This window comes from Aquarana catesbeiana, linkage group LG02 (assembly GCF_042186555.1).
Source record: "Aquarana catesbeiana isolate 2022-GZ linkage group LG02, ASM4218655v1, whole genome shotgun sequence".
Classification (NCBI taxonomy): Eukaryota; Metazoa; Chordata; class Amphibia; order Anura; family Ranidae; genus Aquarana; species Aquarana catesbeiana.
Window position 1 is genome coordinate 766,614,217 of NC_133325.1, and position 10,412 is coordinate 766,624,628.

The following is a 10,412-nucleotide window of genomic DNA, read 5'->3' on the forward strand; positions in this document are numbered from 1 at the left end:
AAATGCCATAAAACTATCCCCTATTTTGTAGACGCTTTAACTTTTGCGCAAACCAATATACGCTTATTGCGAATTTTTTTTTTTTACCAAAAATATTTAGAATACATAGAGGCCTAAACTGAGGGGGAAATAACATTTTTTTAATATATTTTTGGGGGATATTTATTACAGCAAAAAGTAAAAAATAATGCGTTTTTTTCAAAATTGTTGCTATTTTTTTTGTTTATAGCGCAAAAAATAAAAACCGCAGAGGTGATCAAATACCACCGAAAGAAAGCTTTATTTGTGGGACAAAAAAAAAAAAAAAAAAAGACGTCAATTTTGTTTGGGTGCAATGTCGCACGACTGCGCAATTATCAGTGAAAGCGACGCAGTGCCGAATCGCAAAAAGCGCTCTGGTCGGGAAGGGGGTAAAATCTTGCGGGACTGAAGTGGTTAAATAATTTACCTGCGTTGACCCCTGCTGGATGCACTTTGTGTATGTCCAACAGCGATCACTGCAGGTATTTGCTGGCTGTGCAGAGAGCTGAAAAGATGCAGCCGCCGGCGACCTGTCATTATAGTGAACGGGTCCAGCGCCCTCACCTTGCCTCAACAGGAATCCGATTCCAGCTTCTACTATTCACACCGGCCCGAATCACCCGTGTGAATGCAGCCGAAGGCTCGAATCACACTGGTGCGATGCGGGAAACCCTGCGGCTCTCAATACAAAGTTAACGGCACCCCAAGATTGGTTCGCAGATCGCAGTGGAAACAGCAAATTCAGACAGGAATTGGATCGCATGGGCGTGAAAAGGTCCTGCACGAGTTTGGTCTGAATTCAATGCAAATTCAGCCAGTTAAAATGGCAGAATTCGGATTGCACAGATATCGCATGCGATTTGCACAGCAATGCGGTGCAAATTACATGCGATGTCCGACATTGCACCAATGTGAAGTGGCTCTTAAAGGAGTTGTAAAGGCAGAAGGTTTATCTTAATGCACTCTATGCATTTAAATAAAAAAAAAAAAAAAAAACAACACTTGTGTGTAGCAGCCCCCTCCCCCCAATTACTTACCTGAGCCCCTTCTCTCTCCAGCGATCTCCACCAATGTCTAAGCTGTACGGGACACTCCTAAGGATTGGCTGAGACACAGCAGCTGCACCATTGGCTCCCGCAGCTGTCAATTAAGGTCAGTCAGCCAATCAGGGGAGAGGGGGCGGGCACAAGGAGCTGTGACTCTGCTCCATTGCCCCCATAGGAAGCTGCTGGCTTTGGGGGCACTCGACAGGAGGGAGGAGCCAGGAGCACCGAAGAGGGACCTGAGAAGAGGAGGATCTGGGCTGCTCTGTACAAAACCAACTGCACAAGGCAGTTGGAGGCAAGTATAAAAACATGTTTGTTAATGTATTTAGATTTTATTAAAAAAAACAAAACACAAAAAAACAAAACAAAAAACACACTATTAAATGATTCTAGATCCACTTTAATTTCCAGTATTCTTAGGTCTTCATTTCTATGACCTGATTTACAGTTTTGGGTCAAGTGTCATGTGCTAAAAGCATAAAGGATAACTGTACTTTAACCATTATTGCTTTCCTTTTAACCACTGAGACTGACGCTGGAGGGGGGGGGGGGACTGACTAACTGCCACTGACATCACCAATACAGTGATCAATGCTAATAATATACACTGACAGGGAATGGGGTTAACATCCAGGACGATCAAGGGGTTAAGTGGGTGCCTATGTGTAATGTGTTTTTGGTGTAGTGTTTTTTTATTTTTTTATTAACCACTTAAGGACTGAGTCTCTTTGTTTACAAGTTAAAATCATTTTTTTTTTTGCTAGAAGATTACTTAGAACCCCCAAAATTATATATTTTTTTTTTTTCAGACACATTATAGAATAAAACGGCAGTCATTGCAATCCTTTATGTCACATCGTATTTGCGCAGCGGTCTTACAAGCGCAATTTTTTTGGAAAAAAAAAAAAAAAAACACACTTTTTTGAATAAAAAGAGATATAAGACAAGAATAAAAGTTAGCCAAATTTTTTTCTATACTGTGAAAGATAATGTTACGCCGAGTAAATTGATACCCAACGACATTTCGCGCTTAAAAATTGCGCCCGCTTGTGGAATAGGCAACAAACTTTGGCACTTAAAAATCTCCATTGGCAACGTTTAAAAAAATTTCTACCGGTTACCAAGTTTTGAGTTATAGAGGAGGTCTTGTGCTAGAATTATTGCTCTCGCTCTAACGTTCGCGGCGATACCTCACATGCGTTCACTTCTGCGCGTGAGCTCTGCCTGACAGGGCACTTTTAAAAAGAAAAAAAATATATATATATTTTTGGTACACATGCGTAGGTGACGGAACGTCACCAAATCTGACGGAACACCGACATTACAATATACTCCGAGAAGAAGAAGTTGGTATACTAGGGGGGTCCAAGAAGTAGGGCAGTACATACCCTGTGTACAATGATGATTTTTTTTGGGGGGTGTGTGTAGAACGCCCCGAAGTCTGCAACTAGTTAAATTAGCATAATATTATTACTAATAAAATAAATTAGCAGGTGTAATCAAAACGGTTTGCAAAGTCTTCTAGTTGTTTCCTTAAAAAGGGGTTGTAAAGTCTCAGGATTTTTAATCTTAAAGTGAAGTTCTACCCAAAAATGGAACTCTGGCTGTCCGGATTCCTAACCCCTACGATGGCTCCTTTCAGGGGGGATGGGGGGGGGGGTTAGCAGATACCTGTCTAATACAGGTATTTGCTCCCACTTCCGGCAGTATCCACAGCGATCTACGCCATGTCCGGCCCCTCCGCTGTCTTCTGGGAGGCACATAGGTCACGTAGGCTCCTGCTGCTCTCAATCAAATCCAGTGACACGAAATCCAGAGCCAGGGGCGGGGCCGAGTCCTGCTGTGTGTCAATGGACACAGTGGCAGGACTCCAGAGCACGCCCGCACGAGTGCCCCCATGGAAAGCGGCTCTCCATGGGGGCATTAGAGTAGAGGAGGGGCCAGGAGCACCACTGTGGGACCCCAGAAAAGGGATCGGGGCCGCTCTGTGCAAAGCTCTTGCACAGAGCAGGTATGACATGTTTGAGAATATTTTTTTATATAATATATATATATATATATATATATATATATATATATATATATATATATATTACATATACATATACATATACACATATACACACACACACACACAAATCTTTACATTCACTTTAAAGATGCCCAAGCATGGTGTCTTTGAGCATTTTTCTAGTGTTTTTACATTTTATGTGCAATTTCGGCGCATTCTGATGCGCGTTTTTGAGCTCTGGCATTATTTTTCAATAAACAAAACTATCATCTGTTGCATCATTTGTTGCTAGGTTTTTTAGCTTTTATTTCTTTCTTTATTATTAGTTTATTAGTTTTGTTAGGGTAAGGGGTCATCGTTAAGGTTAGGATTAGGGGTTAATATTTTATTTGTCATATTATTTCTCTTTTTTTTTTTTGTTAGGATTAGGGTGTTAATAATAAATTTAAAATAAATATAATAATATTATTATTATTATTATTATTATTAATAAAAAATATATACACACACGTTTTTTATTTTATTTTTTGTTTGGGTGTCCATTACATAAATTTAATATTTATATTTTAAGGTTAGGGATTATTATTACATATTATTTTTATTTATGGGGACTGATAGTAGAGCTGCACGATTCTGGCTAAAATGAGAATCACGATTTTTTTGCTTAGAGGATAGATCACGATTCTCTCACGATTCTCGCGGCGTAACATCATCTTTCACATTAAAAAAAAAAAAATTGCGCTAACTTTACTGTTTCTTTTTTTTTTTTATTGAAGTGTATTTTTTCCCAAAAAATTGCATTTGAAAGACTGCTGGGCAAATACAGTGCGACATAAAATATTGCAGCAATTGCCATTTTATTCCATATTATAAAATATTATAATAAATAAATATATATATATATATATATATATATATATTTTATCTCTAATGTTTGGGGGTTCCAAGTAATTTTTTTTAGCAAAAAATATTGATTTTAACTTGATAAAGAAGTGTCAGAAAAAGATTTAGACTTTAAGTGGTTAAACTTCCTGCATTTACACGTTGTTTAAAGCTTGGCAGATTGCCCAGGTTATTTGTTTACACAGAGAAGTTCTATCTCTTTGATCTAAGAAGGAAGTTAGATACAATGTTTCAAGTTCTAAACTTGGCAGAATGCCTGGATGTTTTCTTTTGACAGCTGAGTGAGCAGATAATCTCTCCACTTGTTTATATGAAAGAATCGTCAAACTCAGCAGGAGAGATCGTCAGGAGAGGTGAATCGAGATCACGATTTTTTAACGATTAATTGTGCAGCTCTAACTGATAGTGTATTTATTTTACATTTATTTATTCATATATTACTATTTTTTTCACATTTTTCATTGGCGCAGAAAATTGTGCTTAAACATGCATTTCCATTAATTTCTTTGGGTATAAAAAACCTGCCAAAAAAGACGCAAATCTGCCCAATTTGAGTTAATAAAAAAAAAAAAAAAAGCTCCAGAACTTTGGTGTTTGGCTTCACGTGACTTGGAGTGGAAATGTAAACTATCTACGTAGAGAATAATTAATTTTTTTTACTCCTCCAGCATTTTGGAACTTCGAACTACAAAACGCTGGTGTGATAATGGGGTTTTAGCAGCCACAGCCTGACTGAAAAAGCCTGCCCCCCTGCCAGCATGCTGTAAAGTGATGCTTTGCTCTGTGTGTGGAAGCAGGGGTCTCCCTGCAGAGGTCTGACATGCCCCCCTACTAAGTCACAATAATATTTTGAAGGATATTATCTACCAGTGCACCTGATGGGTGTTCTAGGCACGGGGTAGTATGGGTAGAGCGTCTTATCTCTTGGACATCATGGTCTCATTTATAATATGTAGTACATGGATCTGGGATTTGGGAACTTTTCAGAGAATGAATATGAGGCTAAATCCCCCAAGTGTTGCCATATAACGAGCTCTTCCTTAGTTTGCATTGCTGGTGGTATAGCTGGGCTCCGGACACTATTAACGGTCCACACAACTCCTACTTTACTGAACTTCAGGGAGTTCCGGAATGATTCCCATTATAGACATAGATAGTTCATCTGTTATATCTGAAATCAGCCATCGCCCAAAGGGCCAAGTCAATCAGCGACATTAGGAAGAGAAGGGTGGGGGGACCCAGAGAAGAGAAGGGAGACATCATCAGGAGGGGGGGGGGGCCCAGAGAAGAGAAGGGAGACATCATCAGGAGGGGGGGGGGGGCCCAGAGAAGAGAAGGGAGACATCATCAGGAGGGGGGGGGGGCCCAGAGAAGAGAAGGGAGACATCATCAGGAGGGGGGGGGGCCCAGAGAAGAGAAGGGAGACATCATCAGGAGGGGGGGGGGGCCCAGAGAAGAGAAGGGAGACATCATCAGGAGGGGGGGGGCCCAGAGAAGAGAAGGGAGACATCATCAGGAGGGGGGGGGGCCCAGAGAAGAGAAGGGAGACATCATCAGGAGGGGGGGGGGGCCCAGAGAAGAGAAGGGAGACATCATCAGGAGGGGGGGGGGGCCCAGAGAAGAGAAGGGAGACATCATCAGGAGGGGGGGGGGGGCCCAGAGAAGAGAAGGGAGACATCATCAGGAGGGGGGGGGGGCCCAGAGAAGAGAAGGGAGACATCATCAGGAGGGGGGGGGGCCCAGAGAAGAGAAGGGAGACATCATCAGGAGGGGGGGGGGGCCCAGAGAAGAGAAGGGAGACATCATCAGGAGGGGGGGGGGCCAGAGAAGAGAAGGGAGACATCATCAGGAGGGGGGGGGGGCCAGAGAAGAGAAGGGAGACATCATCAGGAGGGGGGGGGGGGCCCAGAGAAGAGAAGGGAGACATCATCAGGAGGGGGGGGGCCCAGAGAAGAGAAGGGAGACATCATCAGGAGGGGGGGGGGGCCCAGAGAAGAGAAGGGAGACATCATCAGGAGGGGGGGGGCCCAGAGAAGAGAAGGGAGACATCATCAGGAGGGGGGGGGGGCCCAGAGAAGAGAAGGGAGACATCATCAGGAGGGGGGGGGCCCAGAGAAGAGAAGGGAGACATCATCAGGAGGGGGGGGGCCCAGAGAAGAGAAGGGAGACATCATCAGGAGGGGGGGCAGAGAAGAGAAGGGAGACATCATCAGGAGGGGGGGGGGCCCAGAGAAGAGAAGGGAGACATCATCAGGAGGGGGGGGGGCCAGAGAAGAGAAGGGAGACATCATCAGGAGGGGGGGGGGCCAGAGAAGAGAAGGGAGACATCATCAGGAGGGGGGGGGCCCAGAGAAGAGAAGGGAGACATCATCAGGAGGGGGGGGGCCCAGAGAAGAGAAGGGAGACATCATCAGGAGGGGGGGGGGCCCAGAGAAGAGAAGGGAGACATCATCAGGAGGGGGGGCAGAGAAGAGAAGGGAGACATCATCAGCAGGGGGGGGGGGGCAGAGAAGAGAAGGGAGACATCATCAGGAGGGGGGGGGCAGAGAAGAGAAGGGAGACATCATCAGGAGGGGGGGGGCAGAGAAGAGAAGGGAGACATCATCAGGAGGGGGGGGGGGCAGAGAAGAGAAGGGAGACATCACATCATCAGGAGGGGGGGGCAGAGAAGAGAAGGGAGACATCATCAGGAGGGGGGGCAGAGAAGAGAAGGGAGACATCATCAGGAGGGGGGGGCAGAGAAGAGAAGGGAGACATCATCAGGAGGGGGGGGGCAGAGAAGAGAAGGGAGACATCATCAGGAGGAGGGGGGGGGCAGAGAAGAGAAGGGAGACATCATCAGGAGGGGGGGGGGGGCAGAGAAGAGAAGGGAGACATCATCAGGAGGGGGGGGGGGGCAGAGAAGAGAAGGGAGACATCATCAGGAGGGGGGGGGCAGAGAAGAGAAGGGAGACATCATCAGGAGGGGGGGGGCAGAGAAGAGAAGGGAGACATCATCAGGAGGGGGGGGGCAGAGAAGAGAAGGGAGACATCATCAGGAGGGGGGGGGGCAGAGAAGAGAAGGGAGACATCATCAGGAGGGGGGGGGCAGAGAAGAGAAGGGAGACATCATCAGGAGGGGGGGGGCAGAGAAGAGAAGGGAGACATCATCAGGAGGGGGGGGGCAGAGAAGAGAAGGGAGACATCATCAGGAGGGGGGGGGGCAGAGAAGAGAAGGGAGACATCATCAGGAGGGGGGGGGGGCAGAGAAGAGAAGGGAGACATCATCAGGAGGGGGGGGGGGCAGAGAAGAGAAGGGAGACATCATCAGGAGGGGGGGGGGCAGAGAAGAGAAGGGAGACATCATCAGGAGGGGGGGGGGGCAGAGAAGAGAAGGGAGACATCATCAGGAGGGGGGGGGGCAGAGAAGAGAAGGGAGACATCATCAGGAGGGGGGGGGGCAGAGAAGAGAAGGGAGACATCAGGAGGGGGGGGGCAGAGAAGAGAAGGGAGACATCAGGAGGGGGGGGGCAGAGAAGAGAAGGGAGACATCATCAGGGGGATAGTGGTTGGACAGATTCTATAGAGAGATACTTTGGGGCGGGGCGGACCCTAGAGACCCACATTGGGGGGACTGACCCTATAGAGAGATGTTGGGGGGGGGGGGGGGCAGAGCCTACAGCGAGCCAATCACAGCAGAGGCAGAGAATTGGGGGGGGGGGGTAGAACAAGAGAGGGTTTGGAGCAGAGGATAGAGATGAGCGGGGGAGGGGAGCGATGATGAAGGTACAAAGAGGGAGGAGGACAAGGAGAGACAGAGGGAAGGTTGAGGAGATAGAAGCAGAGGACTGAGATGAGGAGTTGTGGGGAATGGAGGGATGTTGGGGAGGAGGATGAAGATGATGAATGGAGTGTTGGGGAGAGGATGGAGATGAAGCAGAGGATGGAGATGAAGCAGAGGATGGAGATGAAGCAGAGGATGGAGATGAAGCAGAGGATGGAGATGAAGCAGAGGATGGAGATGAAGCAGAGGATGGAGATGAAGCAGAGGATGGAGATGAAGCAGAGGATGGAGATGATGAATGGAGGAGGAGGATGGAGTTGATGGAGGAGGAGGATGAGGTTGGAGATGATGAATGGAGGAGGAGGAGGATGGAGATGATGAATGGTGTGATGGGGAGAGGATGGAGATGATGAATGGTGTGATGGGGAGAGGATGGAGATGATGAATGGAGGGGTGTTGGGGGATGAAGATGATGAATGGTGGAGGATGAAGATGTTGAATGGTGGAGGATGAAGATGATGAATGGTGTATCAGTATCAGAGGACAGTGATGATGGAAGGTCCCATGGTGTGGCCCCCCGGGGGAGGTGCGGGAAGGAGGATGATGAGGAGGATGAGGAGGAGGAGGACAGATCCCGGCCCGGAGGGATGTCAGCGCTCGGCACACAGCCGGGTTTTCCTGGCATCCCGGAGCGGAGGAGAGCTCCCCCCACCCCCACAGCTACACAGAACAATCGGCCTGGCAGATGGAGCGGGTGCGGCCCAGAGCCCGGCCCTCCCCGTCCTCTCACACCGTCCGGACCCCCCCTCTCCTCCGCCCGCCTCCCTTCCACCGCCCGCACCCCCTCTCTTCCCTCCCCGTACCTCTCCGCGGGAACCCCCGCCTCGGGGGGGGAACCGAATCCACACTCCGGGTTCCAATCCGCTCCGGAAATCACGCAGCACCGGAAGCGGCGCTCTGGGCTCGTGGGGCATGCTGGGAAGTGTAGTCTTTATGTAGCCTCATCCTCCCCATTATACGGGGCATTGTCCTGTCAGGTGTGAAGGGAGGATGACACCTGCATGACACACAGCCAGCCAATAGAAACTCAATATCCGCTCTAAGACCGGCCCCTTTTCTGACACTTTATGTTTACATTTGAAAATCAGTATTTTTTTGTTAGAAAATGACTTAGAACCCCCAAATATTAAATATGTTTTTAATAGCAGAGGCCCTGGAGAATAAAATGGTGGGCGTTGCAATTTTTTATTTCACACGGTATTTGCGCAGCAGTTTTTCAAACGCAATTTATTTAAAAAAAAAAAACACTTTTTTTAATTTGAATGCACAAAAACACAATATAATGCCCAATTGTTTGGAATAATATAAGAGGTGATGTTACGGCAAGTAAATAGATACCAAACATGTCACAAATATTGTGCATGCCCCTGCAATGGCGTCAAGCGGTGTCAATTTTACTATCCTTAGGCGATGCTTTAACCACTTGCTGACCACAATCAAATGACAGCCTCCTGTGATCGCACCCGCTGCAGCTTGCGGGCGGCGCGCTCGGTGATCACAGTGTCCTCTGGACATAGCCAATCACAGACTGAGGTACAGAACCAATCAGCGGCTCTTTACCATGTGTCCAATCACTGATCATGATGTAAATAGAAGCTTTCCTTTCCGCACACTGACAGCATGAGAAGAGGACAAGAGAGCCGATAACCGGCTTCTGTAAAAAGGACATGAACACTGATTACCAGTACAGTCCTAACCAGGGCCGGCCCACTGCTGTTAGCGATGACAGAAGCGGGCGGGCCGAACACTCGCAGCCCGGGGTGGGGAGCAGTCAGCGGGTGAGTGAGCGAGCGGGCCAGTCAGCGAGCCAGCGGGCGGGGGAGCAGAGAGATTAAATCATCTTTCACCGCCCGCCCTGCATCACTGCAGTTCTGCCCCCTCACTGTGCTACAGTGGGCAGCAGAGAGATTACATCATCTCTCTTCTGCCTGCCTTCACTCTGGGACACAACAAGTGTCAGGTGACGTGGCAAGTGACAATCCGCAACGTGTGGCAGATGATGTCGTGGCAAGTGACAATCCGCAATGTGTGGCAGATGACATAGCAAGTGACAATCCGCAATGTGTGGCAGGTGACGTGGCAAGTGACAATCCGCAATGTGTGGCAGGTGACGTGGCAAGTGACAATCCGCAATGTGTGGCAGGTGACGTGGCAAGTGACAATCCGCAATGTGTGGCAGGTGACGTGGCAAGTGACAATCCGCAATGTGTGACAGGTGACGTGGCAAGTGACAATCCACAACGTGTGGCAGGTGACGTGGCAAGTGACAATCCGCAACGTGTGGCAGATGACATAGCAAGTGACAATCTGCAACGTGTGGCAGGTGACGTCGTGGCAAGTGACAATTCGCAACATGTGGCAGGTGACGTGGCAAGTGACAATCCGCAACGTGTGGCAGGTGACGTGGCAAGTGACAATCCGCAACGTGTGGCAGATGACATAGCAAGTGACAATCTGCAACGTGTGGCAGGTGACGTCGTGGCAAGTGACAATTCGCAACATGTGGCAGGTGACGTGGCAAGTGACAATTCGCAACATGTGGCAGGTGACGTGGCAAGTGACAATCCGCAACGTGTGACAGGTGACGTGGCAAGTGACAATCTGCAAC

General features: G+C 48.1%; 1 protein-coding gene across 1 annotated transcript in view; it reads right to left on the minus strand.

The window, feature by feature from the left end:
- PRDM15 (PR/SET domain 15) overlaps window positions 1-8,756 on the minus strand; it is a gene marked incomplete in the record, with an annotated part of 68,316 nt that extends 59,560 nt beyond the window's left edge. Inside the window, 1 exon segment of the mRNA XM_073617264.1 lies at window positions 8,608-8,756.
- Window positions 8,757-10,412: the final 1,656 nt, after the last annotated feature.